General features: G+C 40.9%; 1 long non-coding RNA gene across 1 annotated transcript; it reads right to left on the bottom strand.

Annotated features, from left to right (window-relative positions):
* Positions 1-5,685: 5,685 nt before the first annotated feature.
* LOC144380609 (uncharacterized) lies at positions 5,686-8,293 on the bottom strand. The gene is made up of 2 exons (XR_013444829.1): positions 8,124-8,293; positions 5,686-7,229 (listed from the first exon to the last, which is right to left on the bottom strand). It is a non-coding gene; the product is annotated as an uncharacterized LOC144380609 (long non-coding RNA).
* Positions 8,294-15,659: the final 7,366 nt, after the last annotated feature.

The following is a 15,659-nucleotide window of genomic DNA, read 5'->3' as shown; positions in this document are numbered from 1 at the left end:
CTGGCATGTGCCTTGCTCTGCAAAGTTACTATTGATGAGCACTTGCTTGCACTGTCGGTCATGCGCATGTCAGGACCTGCAAAGGCTGTAGCTCCGGTATTGGTCCTGAGAGATGATCATCTGTTAGTTGCCCTGAAATAGTGAACAGACTTTCATAATGGTCCCTAACATTGCCTTCAAGTACCAACTACTTTCCTCTCCCTGCCCTCTCCGAAGAACTTCTTTAAAAAAAAAGTCAGCCTTATCTACATTGTGACCAAGTTCTATGTTTCTTGATACATGTATTTCTACCAAGGGTTTCTTATTATTATTTTCCTTGAACAGCTGAATTCTTTCTTTAGATTATTAAAGACTACTCCTAATGTGGAACTGAGTATAAAGCTTGGAGTAGAGTTGATCAAAATCAATTAAGACCTCATCTTTAAAAGGAAAGGAAAGGAAGCCCCTTAAAGGGAGCAGATGAGAGGGCAGGGGGCAGATATTAGAGGTGAGGGACAGGATTCTGAAGTACTGGAAGTGTGTGTTTGTGCACGTGCGCCAAGGAGGCTAGATAGAAAAGAGGAAGCAAATGGGAGAGAGATTGGAAAAAATAAAATGGATTACTTGGTTGGTGATTAGATGAGCATGAGAAGCAAGTCAAAAAGCTAAGTTGAAAGGCAAGTTTCTATCATCTGTAAAAAGCTATAGAAGACAAGGACATCCCCTTTTTTCTCAGTGCATTGTAAAAAGAATGAAGTCTCCTTGGAAAAAAATTCTAACTTTCCCCAACAAGAGAGCTTAATAAATTATGTTTTCTCCACACTTTGCAAGTATTTTAACTCTTGTAAAAGAGAAAATGTTCACAACATATTTAATTGTAAACCAGGTGATAAAATGATACATGGTAAAAGCCATTTTAAAAGACATTTTGAAAAAAATAAAATAAAATACATTGTGTATATGAGTATGCCCAATAAAAATGGGAAATATATTGAAAAAAATTTGAGAAGAACAGATATTAAATCTTTTTTTTTTTTTTAAGATTTTATTTATTTGCGAGAGAGACAATGAGAGACAGAGAGCATGAGAGGGAGGAGGGTCAGAGGGAGAAGCAGACTCCCTGCTGAGCAGGGAGCCTGATGTGGGACTCGATCCCGGGACTCCAGGACTATGACCCGAGCCGAAGGCAGTCGCTTAACCAACTGAGCCACCCAGGCGCCACGAGATATTAAATCTTTAAATGTTTAGTAGAAATCGCCATTGAGCTGTCTGGTCCTGGTTTTTGGTAAGTATCTGATTACGGATTCAATCTCCTTGCTGATGATTGGTCTATTCAGATTTTCTATTTTGTCATCGTTCAGTCTGGGAAGATTGTATGTTTCTAGGAATTTACCATATCTTTTCTTAAAGATTAATTTTTTTATTTTAGAGAGAGAGTACGCACAAGCATGAGGGACAGAGGGAGAAGGAGAGAGAATTTCAAACAGACTCCACACTCAGCATGGTGACCAACTCAGGGCTCGATCCCACGATCCCAAGATCATGACTTGAGCCGAAACCAAGAGTCCAACGCTCAACTGACCTTGTCACCCAGGCGCCCAGGAATTTACCATTTTTTCAGCAGGCCCACAAGAGTGTTCCAAACTGGAGTGTACCTGCAAGCAGTGCTAGCAAGGTACAGGGAGAGTGCAAAAATGGTATCCACTATTAACTCCATGCCTGGAGTGAGCTGCCCCTCAGGCAGATGCTTTGGCCTTAGCCACTGAATATCCTTCACACACGTTCTAGGCACTTTTCAACCGGCTGTCTTTGTGTGGGGTCTCAGGGCCAGTGAGTTTGTGTGCAAGCCCTTTAAGGGCAGAGTCTCAGTTTCCTTTGGATCTCCTAGATGTCAGCCCCACTGGTTTTCAAAGCCAGATATTTGGAGAGGGGGGCTTGTTTCTGCAGTGCAGGTCCCAAAGGTTGAAATGCCTGATATGGGGCTCAAACCCCTTGCTCTTCAGGGATGTACTCTGTATTTGTATGATTCCTCGCACTTATGGGTAGCCACCCTGGGGGTGGGGTCTTTGGTAATACCAAGTCTCTGCCTCTCCTCCCTGTCTCAATGTGGCCTTTTAATATTTTGCTATGGAGGAGCTGTTTAGCTAGTTTTCAAGTCTTTTTCAGAGAGAATTGTTCTATATGTAGCTGTAGATTGGGTGTGTTCATGGGAAGGAGTGAGTTTCAGGGCCTTCCTATGCCACCATCTTGAACCACTACTCTCCAAGGGAAATTTATAACTTCCCCTATGAGAAAAAATTTGACAATGTTAGTGGTTGTGTTTCAATAAGTCATTGAAACCAGCAGGAGAGTTTTAAAGGGTTTCAGAAAAAGCATTCAGATGTTAGGCTGGTAAAATAGTGACATCTTGTGGTAAGAATTAGCAACAAAATCCCAAAAGTTAAGAATAAGACCGGGAAGCCCAATAAAATGGGAAAAAACAACCAAAAAAACCCCTTATGAAATCTTTGTTTTTGATGATAAAATGTATTTTTCTCATTTTGGCTTTTGGCTGTGAGAAAAAATTCTCAGTTTTACCTTATAACTATATTCCCCATACCAATAAGGACAAAGGAGTTTAATTGAGAGAATAAAACCCTGCTTATAGAAATAAGTAGGACACTGCAAGTATTTCCTTCTATACACTCATCGTTTAAAACAAAAATATTTACCTTTGAAATTCATGTAACATGAAAGACTTGGACTTGTTTTTTAAAACTTTAAATAAAAAGAGAGGACACCCGTTTAGGGCCTATAGTGGATGCTCTTGGCGATTTTGCCCCTGTTCCTTCTGCCGACCCCAGCAGTCGGCTGCACGTGGGTGGACAGTTCGACAGTCCGTGCCTTCTCTGCCTGAGATCGATCTCTGGCTGCAGAAATGAGATCTGCTTGTGCAGCACAGCCTGGAAGTGCCTGAAGGTTAACACCCCCCATGAGCTACTTTCAGCCAGGAGGGAGGCCACAAAGGAAGAAATACCTAAGTTTTGTAAACGATCGGTGAGACAATTTTGAGTTGTGTTCTACGTGGTCTCCCGGGGGCGCCCAGCAGGACTGAACTGCAGTTTGCCACAACAGTAGCTTGCTCATTAATGCACCTTGGGTGGCACAGCCGGTTAAGCGACCGATTCTTGGCTTTTGTCTCCGGTCATGATCTTGGGGTCGTGCAATCAAGACCCGGGTCGGACTCCACACTCAGCGTGGTGTCTGCTTGAGATTCTCTCTTCCTCTCCCTCTGCCCCTCCTGCTTGTTCTCTCTCTCTCTCTCTCTCAAATAAATAAATCCCTAATGCACCTTTTCTTTTCTTTTTTCCTAACTCCTTCACCATGCTCCCTGGGGTCACCCACTCATAAACCACATGCGCCCAAATCGTTGTCTCAGGGTTATCTTTTGGAGGAATCCACACAGGTATAGTGATCTACTCATGCTGCGCACACACAAACAGGTGTATCGAAGGAAAAAATAAGAGGTCCGAGCATTTTTACTAGCTTTACCAAAGTGAAAAAAGCCAAGACAAGTCCAAGGCATCTTGGTTTTACTGCAGCCATAAAGCTCTTCACAGCTGCTCGCAGACCTGCTGCAGTCCCTTTGGGCTTTGTCTTTGTGGAAATGCAAGTTCAACAAAGGGGAATTGCCATGGTAAGGAAAGAGGGCACCTTCACTCCTGGGATTGTGTATCTATTCTTAAATCCCTGCAAGAAAACTTGAACTGGCTGCTAAAAGCTGGTTGAACCCCAATTGATTTTCTAATCTGTTAGGAAATAACAGGTTAAGATTCCATACATGAAGACCCAATAATTAGGACTATATTTTGTGTCCCTCAGCGGAGCAGACTGAGGGTTCTAGAGAGGAGGGGGGTGGGGGGATTGTTTAGGCCAACATAATAAAAAAATAAAAATAGAAGAATACAAAAAAAAAGAAAAAAGAAATAAAAGATCAAAAGTATTCATAGTTAAGAAAGTTTTGTGGTCATACCATTGAACTAAGATAACTAAGTTCTTGCCCTATAAACAAAAAGGACATGGTAAAACCAGCATGAGTATTTGGAACCTGCCTCAGTTATTAAAATAGTTAATCACCAAATGTTAGATTTGTGATTCATGAATCAGTCAGACTAAGTAATTCTAATGACTGAAATGACCACAGAGTTCATTATTTTAATAATAAGCAATGGCTAGTCAACATCTCAGCAAGTAACGAGGCTTTTGTGACCTTGGGAAAGTTACTAAATCTTTTGTACCATAAAATTGGACCACAGAAAACTGGTTTCACAAAAGACAATAAATGGAAAGGAATGCCCAAAGTATATTTAATTTAACATGCTCCATGATAATGTATAGCTTTTCACATTTTTGCCTATACCAATGTTTTTCTGGTTTGAATAAAATGAAATCTTGGTTATTTACAGAAGTACTACATAACAATGATATTTTCAAGTTCCTGATCATTTAGCAGTCAAATTATTTAATTAATACATTCATTGGGTACTTTATATACAATAATTCCATATGAATATATGTATAATAATTCAATTAAAATTAAAATGTTTAAATTTCAAAAAAAACTATATTTTACAAAACATGTTTATCCATTAGGAGTTGGCTTTTTTCTTTTCTAACAATTCGTTTAGTCAACTATTTTTCTATACTTTCAAGTGCATGTGAGGGGCAGAGAGACCAGTGAGTATCTCAATATTTTACACAAAACAGGTCCCAGTCCAGGAGGTGATACACCAGAAGCCGGCGGGGGGGGGGGGAGGGGACCATCAATCACATGTAAATTTCAACCCCTGGCCACAACTTTGCATCAAGAGCCAATTTATTCCAACCTGATGGCAATGAGGAGCAAAAAAAAAAAAAAAAAAGGTGTTTTATATTGGCATGTCGGAAATTACAAAATAAATCTCAAATGTATTCACCTGAACTCTTGGTCACAAACAAGTCAAATGTGCTAACTACAGCATGTGACTAATAGCACTTTATACACCAAGTGATGTTGGTAAAGTCATGTTTTTATTTCCCTTTAATAGAAAAGTATTTCCAGGTCAATTATTCATCTCCTCAGGTAGTAAATTTATGACGTTTAAGAGTCATTAAACTAAAGAAAAAGGATTTATCGGGGCGCCTGGGTGGCTCAGTCATTAAGCGTCTGCCTTCGGCTCAGGTCATGGTCCCAGGGTCCTGGAATCGAGCCCCGCATCGGGCTCCCTGCTCAGTGGGAAGCCTGCTTCTCCCTCTCCCACTCCCCCTGCTTGTGTTCCCTCTCTGTCAAATAAATAAATAAAATCTTAAAAAAAAAAAAAGAAAAAGGATTTATCTGCCCCAGGTTTCAGAATAAATCCCTTTCTTTAAACTACCGTGTATTCTAATATCTAATCCCTATCTTGAAATCTACATGTGTCCTACTTCATTGTATTTCTCAGTCCCAAAGTATCTTTACAACTGGAGGTATAATAATACTAATAGTGAGGCATCTACCTAGTATTTTACATATACTATTTTAGTTAGTGCCTATAAGACTGTGGTATAGTGATAATTATATACATTTTACAGATGAGAATGCTGAATCCTTAGGGGGTTTGTCCAAATTCTGCTCTGACAGAAAAATCAAGCTCTTACCTATGATATCAGCCAGTTCTTGCTGTATAATAAGCAATCACAAAATCTCAGTGGTTTACAACTCTCAACATTTATTTTTTGCAGATTTGCCTATCAGGCGAAGTGGCTCAAACTGATCTTGGTTGGGCTTAACTAGATGGCTCCAAGCTGCAGGTTGGATCCAGCTCTGCTCCACACATCCCTTGACCTCAGTGGATCACTGAACAGACTGGCTGGACCATGGTCTTCTCATGGTGACGACAGAAGTGCTGAAGGTAAGCAGAACACACAAGGCCTCGTCCGGCCTCAACTTGGCATGGGTACAATGTCATTTCCACCCATATCCCACTGACCAAAGCGAGTCATGTGGCCAAGCTCCGAGTTCAGAGGCATGGAAGTATATTCTTCTTGCACTGAGAGGACATGCAAAGTTACATGGCAGAAGAGCGTGGATACAGGAAGGAATTCAGCATCTCCCAGTCACTCTGTCAGGGGACTGTCATAGTGGTGTCCTCTTTCATAAATGATTGGACATGTACGTGTTTGTAGTGAGGTCAGGAATGAGCTATCATTCTGATACACTCAGGGGTGCTGAAAGGATAGCAAATGTGATCAGTTAACAAGACATGGGTGTTACATCTCTCAGTCCTGAAAGCCTGAGGCCTAACGTCATTGGCAGGGCCCATCAGAGGCAAAACCATGAAGCAGGCCGATCTGTCTTCAACACTCCTTCATCTCACCTCCAGTCATGCCCACTTTCGTGCCTCAGTCTTATCTATTTCTCCTGTCTCTGTAACAAAATATTCCATCTCCTTAAACCCTACCCTCTGCATTTTAGGGCTGAACTGTCTGAGACGTAACCCCCGCTGAGGTAGCGACAGCTGAGTACGTTTCACCGGGGATTCCTGGGTGCGGGGCATGTGTGCCTAAATAGCCGTTGTCGACCCAATTTGGAGAAGGAAAACTCTTTTTATCTTTAAATGACCTTAATTTAAAACCGAATGTTTTAGAATAGAATAGTGGTACTGTACTATTATCCTATTAGTAGTCCAATAATATTAATGCTATTATTACTAGTCAACTATTATTAGTTCACACGGGGGCACCAGGCATGAGACACAGCGACTTGTTCTCTGGGTCTCCCTCTCATTCCACCCTGGCGACCTCTGAAGTTCTTCCGCAGATTCTCTAAGTACTGAGGAATACAGTTTGAAAACCGGTGACGTGAACTCTCATGTTAGGAATGTCTGATGGATCCTCTTGTCTTTCACATCACACTGAATCTCCCACAACCTCTGTGAAAGCATAAAGCTCTCTCAGTCCCAGTGCCTCTGTGATGTGATCCGAGATGCGTATGAAATTTTTCTTGCTTTAGTCTGCGACAGTGTCTGTGTATCTGCAAATGGGAGGCTCTGCTCCTTTGGTCGAGGGCATTTTCTTGCCCAGGAGTCCTTTTAAAGGTGTAAAATCTCTTTAGAGAAACAATCCATCCATCCATGAATACCTTAGCTTGAATCGGGATTTTCGGATGGCCTGTAGACAGCACAGTTAGGTGGAGGAAGAAATGTGAGTCCTAGATGTTCAAGGGCCATGGTGACCAGGGGTCAGGAGAAGCTCTAAAAAAAAAAAAAAAAAAAAAAATTGAACAGAAAAAAAGGAAGATGTAAGTGGAAAGGTGAGGTGAATTCAAAACAGAACCAAGTCTTGTCTGAGAAATAATTTTTCACTAAGTGAGCCCTAGTACGTAACATACAGAGATCATTTTCTCTCAACACAGAGCCTTTAGGAAGTTCACTTCCCTCTTCTGTGGGGAAAACCAAGGAGATGGGCTTCCTTTGGATCCTACACGTACTATGGCATTCACTATAATTCGGATTGATCCCAAGCTCAAAACATCCGTTTCAGGGCGCCTGGGTGGCTCAGTTGGTTAAGCAACTGCCTTCTGCTCAGGTCATGATCCTGGAGTCCCGGGATCGAGTCCCACATCGGGCTCCCTGCTCAGCAGGGAGTCTGCTTCTCCCTCTGACCCTCCTCCCTCTCATGCTCTCTGTCTCTCATTCTCTCTCTCGCAAATAAATAAAATCTTAAAAAAAAAACAAACAAAAAAAACATCCGTTTCAATCCATAGGTTTTTGGAATGAATTGCCCAAGGAAGAACAGCCTCAAAATTATTTATTTCATATTTTTATAAATGCTGGGAAGGAGAAATGGGACAAAATGGGCATAGCTGGGGGCTATCTGATAGCTGCGTCTACTTCTTCTAAAGTCTGTCATACAGTAAGTGATCAACTGTGCCTCATCAAGAGCAAAAAGATACAGAATTCGTTGAATTACTATAGGATGACTTATTATTTAAACTTGGAATATACTACCAAGGAGCGGGTAGTTGCTGGAAAAAGTACAAATTTGTAAGACATAAAAAGAATTCAGTGTTTCCTGTAAAATTCTTTAGGACCTCACTGAGAGCTTCCAGTGTACTCGTTTAATTCAATTCCACACATAAGTATTACCTGTTTCATGCCAGGCACGGTGCTGGAAGAGCAGAGATAAACAGGGCGTACTCTTCTGTCCTCAACACACTCAAAGTCTAAGGGAGGAGGACAGAGTTATGAATGACTGTATTGCTGTGTAGTAAGTTCTACATGCAAGGTACAGAGAGAGCCGTAAGCAAGTGACAGAGTGATCTAGCCCGGCGCTTTCAGGGAGAGGGAAGAAGGTAGGTCTGGGGAGGTTCCGTAGCTCAGGTGAGCCTTGAAAAGCCACTGGAGACTTAGAGCTGGAGAAAGGTATGATTAGATCAGCTTTCTCAAAAAAGCACTCAGGCAGGGAAAAAGCAGTCCAACTAGTTAAGAGGTTCTTGCAATCAATCAGTCAAGAGCTATTAAAAGAGACCAAATAAAATGTGGAGTCTGGGGACAGAGGAGGGACTTCTCGGTGACCTCAGGAGGTAGAAATAATGAAAGCTCAGTACTCAAGATGTATATCGAAGGCAACTACTTTGTCACATGTATGGAAAAAACTGACATTTTCCAACTCCTGTGATGTATGTGGTAGTTGTCCTGCTGGTAACTGTTCTCTCTAAGTAAGGCAGCTGCTAGCGACAAGACAGGAGTCCCCTGTCATAGGGAGACTCACATTCTCAATGGAAACAGAACTACTGTATTACTTTCCATGGAAATCCTTATTTGAAATGGCTGCCCTCCTGGCATTGGTAACAGAAGGTTCAATATGCGTTGAGCCTACATGTCTTCACATCATGATAAATTTCTGAGAATCACTTTGTCACACAGGTACTATACAAAACATTGTGAAAGCAGGCAGAAAATAAAATGTTAGCACTCCACGATTAGTGCTGGATACCATGTAGTGGGTAAAGATGAGAGTGGGAGTGGGATATTACCCCATCAATTAAGAACCCCTTATTGAATGCCAGTGCCCAGAGCTCTACCTGACATAGAGTAGTATTCAGGGAACATTTGATGGATGAATGAATGAACAGGAAAAGTAGATACCAAGAATACATAAATGAGGGGCACTTGGGTGGCTCAGTCAGTTAAGCATCTGCCTTTAGCTCAGGTCATGATCCCGGGGTCCTGGGATCGAGTTCTGCATCGGGCTCCCTGCTCAACAGGGAGTCTGCTTCTCCCTCTACCCTTCCCCCTGCTTGTACTCTCTCTCTCTCTCATACTCTCTCTCTCTCAAATAAATAGATAAAACCTTTTTTTAAAAAAGAATACATAAATGACTTTCTTGTGATACTTGTCTCTGAAATGGTAAGAAAATACTAATGCCCTCCCTCCGTGGTTGCAATAAAAAAGCATAATAAATACTTTGTCATATTCTCTGATTTTTTCCCCATTTTTACTTTCTGCAGTTCAAACTACTATTCAGTTCTACCAGAAGTGGGAACGTGTTTCAATTCTTAGAATAGCATATGAATTAGTATTTCCCCCTTCTTGTACCTTAGTGAGGAAAAAGATTTTTTTATGAATAAACAAAATGTAGCATTAGATCCACACATTCAGAATAAAATAAAGTGGGAAAAGACCTGGGATATTATCGCAAATTGTGGTAGAAGTGAGTGGCCACGAATACCCCCATGTGAAGTAGTGGGGCACAATCCTGTCCACAGAAAGAGAGCTGAATTCCCAAATCCACCAGAAATAAAATAAAAATTTGACCCAATATGTCAAAACTCGGTGAACATTTTTATGACCCATCAATTGTATCATCACAAGTTGTTAGAGAGAAGATTTTGATGAACATCAATTTCTATATCAAGAAAAATAAATGAGCCTCCATTTCTTTCCTTGTCTTTGTTCTCACCTTCAAGTTGTTAAGGTCTTTGAGAAGAATAAAAGATGACACTTCAGTAGCTCACAAATCAGACTTAACTGTTCCCGTGTCAGTTGGAGTTTAGAAAAGATTACTTCCATCTAGCAGCCCTCTCGGATACAGTACTACAGTGGGCCCTATGGCACCTCCAGAAATGATTTATACTGTATCTATCTAAATTTTAAAATATTAGAGAACTCTGCCTTCTAGCTATCCCCATGCTTTTTAAAATAGCTCCCAACAGTGCCTTAACAACACAAAGAACAAAGAAAGAACATTTCGTTTTCCTTAACTACCTACAACCCTAGATTAAGTCAGTATTTATTTATTTATTTATTTTTAAAGATTTTATTTGTTTATTTGACAGAGAGAGACACATCAAGAGAGGGAACACAAGCAGGGGGAGCGGGAGAAGAAGAAGCAGGCTTCCCGCCGAGCAGGGAGCCTGATGCGGGGCTGGATCCCAGGACCCTGGGATCATGACCTGAGTCGAAGGCAGATGCTTAATGACTGAGCCACCCAGGTGCCCCTAAGTCAGTATTTAGAAAGAGGTTCAAAACAGAAGTTAAAATGAACACATACACACTACTCTTCTCCAGTTTTCCAGTCATCATATAAGAAACGATCCAAACCTGAGACTTGGTTACTTTTCATCCAAAAAATCAGAAACTAGAAGTAAGAGACCCTTGTGAAGATTGCAAATATAAATAATCCCTTTCCTCAGAGAACACCCAGTCTAGCAGGGACAATAAGAGGTGTACACACATACCTGAAATGTACAGAATAATGAGATCATTATCTTGGAAAGGTGTCAGAAGTGACAACAATACTCAGAGAAAGAAGGGCTAACTTCAGAACTAACCAGGACTGGGAACCCAGGGGCATTCTAGTCAAAAAAAATGGGATAAACATAGGACCAGGGGTCTTCAAGAAGAGGCAAAGAGTCCGGGTCCCCTAGGAGTAAGAGCAGTGAGAGAAAGTTTGAAAAACTAAGTGTAGAACAAATAATCAGTGACCTCGAGTGTCAGCACCAAGAAGTTGGATTTTATAAGATAATGTGAATGCTTCAAAGCCAGGAAATGATGTGAGGTCAGTTGCATTTTAGATTATTTAGGAAGTGGGGCGCCTGGGTCGCTCAGTCTGTTAAGCGTCTGCCTTCAGCTCAGGTCATGATCCCAGGGTCCTGGGATCGAGCCCCACATCAGGTTCCCTGCTCAGCGGGGAGTCTGCTTCTCCCTCTCCATCTAAGCCTTTCCCCTGCTTGTGCTCTCTCTCTCTCTCACACACACACACACACACACACTCTCAAATAAATAAATAAAATATTTTTTAAAAAATAGATTAATTAGGAAGTGATGTGAGGCTGCAGTAGAGGAGAGAGAGAGACGTCAGAGACACACCAACAAGACAGCTATTATAAGAGTCCAGGAATGGAACCTTAAACCAGAGCACCAGCAGGGGCAATGGGCAGGAGGATCCAAATTCAAGGGATATAAAGAGACAGAATGGCTTCCAGTATCCAATTCTGCATGTAAGGAGCTTGGAAGTCACCACATTGTCCTAACAACCAGTAAAAAGCTGAACAGGCTGGAAAACCAAAGACTCTTCTTAGACTCCTAAGAGAGGGGAGGACACAGGGCCAACCACTGCCCCCAAAACTGGAGAGACAGATGAGCAAATGCAGGGAGTCACAGTTTATTGGAGCAGAGACTCACAAGTGGAAACCATCATAAGAACCAGTGCCAGGGTAGAAAAACCCGAACTATAATTGATGAACTGGTGGAGGCTCAGTGCTGGAACAAATGGACATCCACGTGCAAAAAAAAAAAAAGAAAGAAGGAATCTAGATACAGACCTTACACTCTTCCCAAAAATTAACTCAAAATGGATCATCGACCTAAAGGCAAAACTTCAAACTATGAAACTCCTAAAAGATAACATAGGAGAAAACCTAGATGACTTTGGGTATGGTGATGCCTTTTTAGGTACCCCACCAAAGACACAATCCATGAAATAAATGAGAAACTAAACTTAATTGAAATTTAAAACTTCGGCTCTGTGAAAGACAATATCAAAAGAATGGAAAAGACAAGCCACAGGATGGGATAAAATATTTGCAGAAACATCAGGTAAAGTACTATACAAAATCCACGAAGTACTCTTAAAATGCAACGATAAGAAAATGAAGAACCCAATTAAAAGCTGGAGCAAAGACCTCAACAGACCCCTCACCAAAGAAGATATACAGATGACAAAATAAGCTTATGAAAAGATGTCTCACATCATATGTCATCAGAGAAATGCAAATTAAAACAATGAAATACCACTATGAGACCTGTTAAAATGGACAAAATCCAAAATAATGACAACACCAAATGCTAGTGAAGATGTGGAACAACAGGAATTCTCATTCATTGCTGATGGGAATGCAAAATGGCAGTAAACACGTGATATTACAATGATGGGTACATGTCATTATGTATTCATTCAAACCACAGAATGTACAACACCCAGAGTGAACTCTAAGGTAGATTATGGACTTCAGGTGATTATGATCTGTCAATGTAGATTCATCCTTGGTAAAACAAACAAACAAAAAAATGTACCATTTTGGTGAGTGCAATTGCTAATGGGAGAGATTATGCATGTGTTGGGGCAGGGGATATATGAGAAATCTCAGTACCTTCTTCTCAATTTTGTTGTGAACCTAAAACTGATCTATAAAAAATGAAGTGTTTTAAAAAGAGAGACATAACCTCCAGGGTTTTATAAGTGCTGCGGTCTGGGTGCCTGGGTGGCTCAGTCAGTTAAGCATCTGACTCTTGATTTCTGCTCAGGTCATGATCTCAGGGTCGTGAGATTGAACCCCGTGTTGCTTAAGATTATCTCTCTCTCTCTTCCTCTCCCTCTTCCTTTGCCCCTCTCCCCACTCGGGCTCTCTCTCTCTAAAAAGAATAATAATTAAAATAAAAATAAATTTAAAAAATATAAGTCCTGAGATGTGAAGATTAAATGGGTACAGACAAGTATGAATTCACTGTGAAGTCTGTGGGGCTGGGAAAATCACGTGGCATTTATACAAATTAAAAGCCAAGAAAGTGGGGCATATGGAAGAGGAGAGATAATTAGTTCAGGTTTAAAATATGTTGAATTTGAAAAAAATTAAATTAAATTAAAATTAAATAAAATATGCTGAATTTGAGGCCCCCATGAAACAATCGGCTAGGAAGCTCCACTTCCATTCAGTGGTGTGAACTTCATGAGACCTACTCAGTTTTGTGATTTCTCCTTGTGTGTGAGCAGAAACTCTAGACAGTAGAGTTAATCACAGGCTAGGTATTGTGATCCGCCTGTCAATGAGACCCACCTGGAAGGAAGTCAAGACCTCACTGAGGAACAAGACCCATCTGGAATGAGGCCAAGAAGAATGACTATTTCAAATTACTAGCAAAAGTGGTATTGAAATGGCTGGTCTTAGAATGGACAAGACAGAAGGAACAAACCCCGTGGTTTATTTCCCTATAGCGAACTTGCTCACTTCCCCTGATTTCCATGGCTTTTGCATTGTTACCTAGAATCACGACCTCTTCTTCTTCAAGCCTTTTAGGTCTCATCTAGTCTTTTACTTCACGGCTAGTCTCGTAGGACCCTAAACCCAGGGGTATAATTGAATCAGTGTTTCCAGAACGGCAGTGTTTAAAGTGAGCTTTTTTTTTTTTAATCACTTTTGTCAGACAAAGGAATAGAATAAAAATTTGGCAGGTTAGCAAAGCTAGATTTTTCCCTCACCAAATCGGCACCACAGAAAGAAAAGGTGAAGGGGGGAAGCAGGGGGAGAGGGAGGAGGGAGCAGAGGAGGATGAAAAATGAAGAACAAGAAAGGAAGGGAGGGAGGAAGGGAAGGAGGAAAGAAGGAAAAAATGTTTTGGTTGGTGCCATTGAGGTGCAATCTCATAATCACATAAAGATGATTGTTTTCAGTTATTCAAGTCAACATGGGGGCAAGAAATCTAGATCTGCCAGTCCTCAACACTCATTAATCAGACAAAGCTAGACCCATTAATTCTGCTTCTGACAGATAGACCTACTCAGATCTATTAGAAGTAGAAAACAAGCCGGGGCGCCTGGGTGGCTCAGTCATTAAGCGTCTGCCTTCAGCTCAGGTCATGATCCCGGGGTCCTGGGATCGAGCCCCGCATCGGGCTCCCTGCTCAGCGGGGAGTCTGCTTCTCCCTCCTCCACTCCCCCTGCTTGTGTTCCCTCTCTCGCTGTCTCTCTCTGTGTGTCAAATAAATAAATAAAATCTTAAAAAAAAAAAAAGAAGTAGAAAACAAGGTAGAAAATAGGATCTGGAGTCCTAAAAAAAATTCTATTAATCCAAGGTTTGCTTTGTATTGAATATGTAAACTAGGGCATTTTATTTACCTGTTGAGCCCTGATTTTCTGGTGTATAAAATACTTTTAGTAACACTCACTTTACGATGTCACTTTAAAATATGTATATGTATGTGTGCTTATAATGCATCACCCACCATAGAACTCAACATAGTCTTGATAACTTCTAGTTCACTTCCTTACAGAATTACTGTTAGAATTAAATGAAATAATGTGTTTGGAGGCACCTGGAAAGCAGTAAATTAGCTTGACAAGCTTACAAAGTAATAAAATGATGCTTCAAAAAATAGCTTTAGCCATGTATGATTCTTTTGAAGTCAACATTGAGAATGAACTTATTTTATTTTACTGAATAATACCTCGTAGCCATATTGAAGTTCTAAATATTCTACATGCTAAAATAAAATTATAGTACATTCCCTGAAGTATTTTCAGTCACTATAAAATCCCACCTAACCGCAGTGCCTGGTTTTTAGATGCAAGCCGTATTTGACTTTGAAACTCTGCTGACGGAGAGAGAAAATGCAGTGTTGGTTAGCTTTCTAAGCCCCACTAGATTTTCAAGATAATCATCTTCTCTACATTTCAGTTGTGTAAACGCGGCCGTAATCTGTACCTCTGTGACCTCCAAAATTTAGATGATAGTGGTTCCAAATCCTTAGATCTCTGACCCGTTGTGGTGGTTGGCTGCAAAAGTGTACATGTTCATATACACACAAGGTTAATTTCTCATTAACTAATTCTTCATGAATGTTTGTGCTAATATTTTAAACATTACTTGCTCTTGGGGATTAATGAAATACCATCTCAAAGCATTTATAGTAGAAAAGACTCTTGCTTGCAGGTAAGGGAAACCCAGTTGGAACTCCAGATGGTGTTTATGGACTCATGTATCTGAAAAGTATATGAGTAAATGCAGGCATGAATAGTTTTAGGGACCCACACCATGAAAATGGTACTCCATCTCTTTAAAGATCTCCGCTTTATCTCCTGTCCTTGAGCTTTACTCTCATGCATACTTCATCATTGTGTAGACGTTGCCAAGAGCTACAGGCTGATATAGGCCTGTCCGGACACTCCAGGACAAAAGGGACAACACCACTCTCAACAGTCCCAGCATAGGTTGAAAGACCATCTGCAACTGGTAGCCTGTACTCATCCTGGAAATAATGACTAAATAGTTGCTGTGACCATGGAGAAGAAATACTAGGATTTCCTCTCCCTCTGCCTCTCCCCCCAACTCATTGTCTCTCTCCCTCCCTCTCTCTCTCTCTCTCAAAATAAATCAACCTTTTGAAAAAGGAGTATATGGACTA

This window comes from Halichoerus grypus, chromosome X (genome assembly GCF_964656455.1).
Source record: "Halichoerus grypus chromosome X, mHalGry1.hap1.1, whole genome shotgun sequence".
Classification (NCBI taxonomy): Eukaryota; Metazoa; Chordata; class Mammalia; order Carnivora; family Phocidae; genus Halichoerus; species Halichoerus grypus.
Note: the sequence above shows the minus strand (reverse complement) of the source record. Positions and strands in the feature narration are given on the sequence as shown.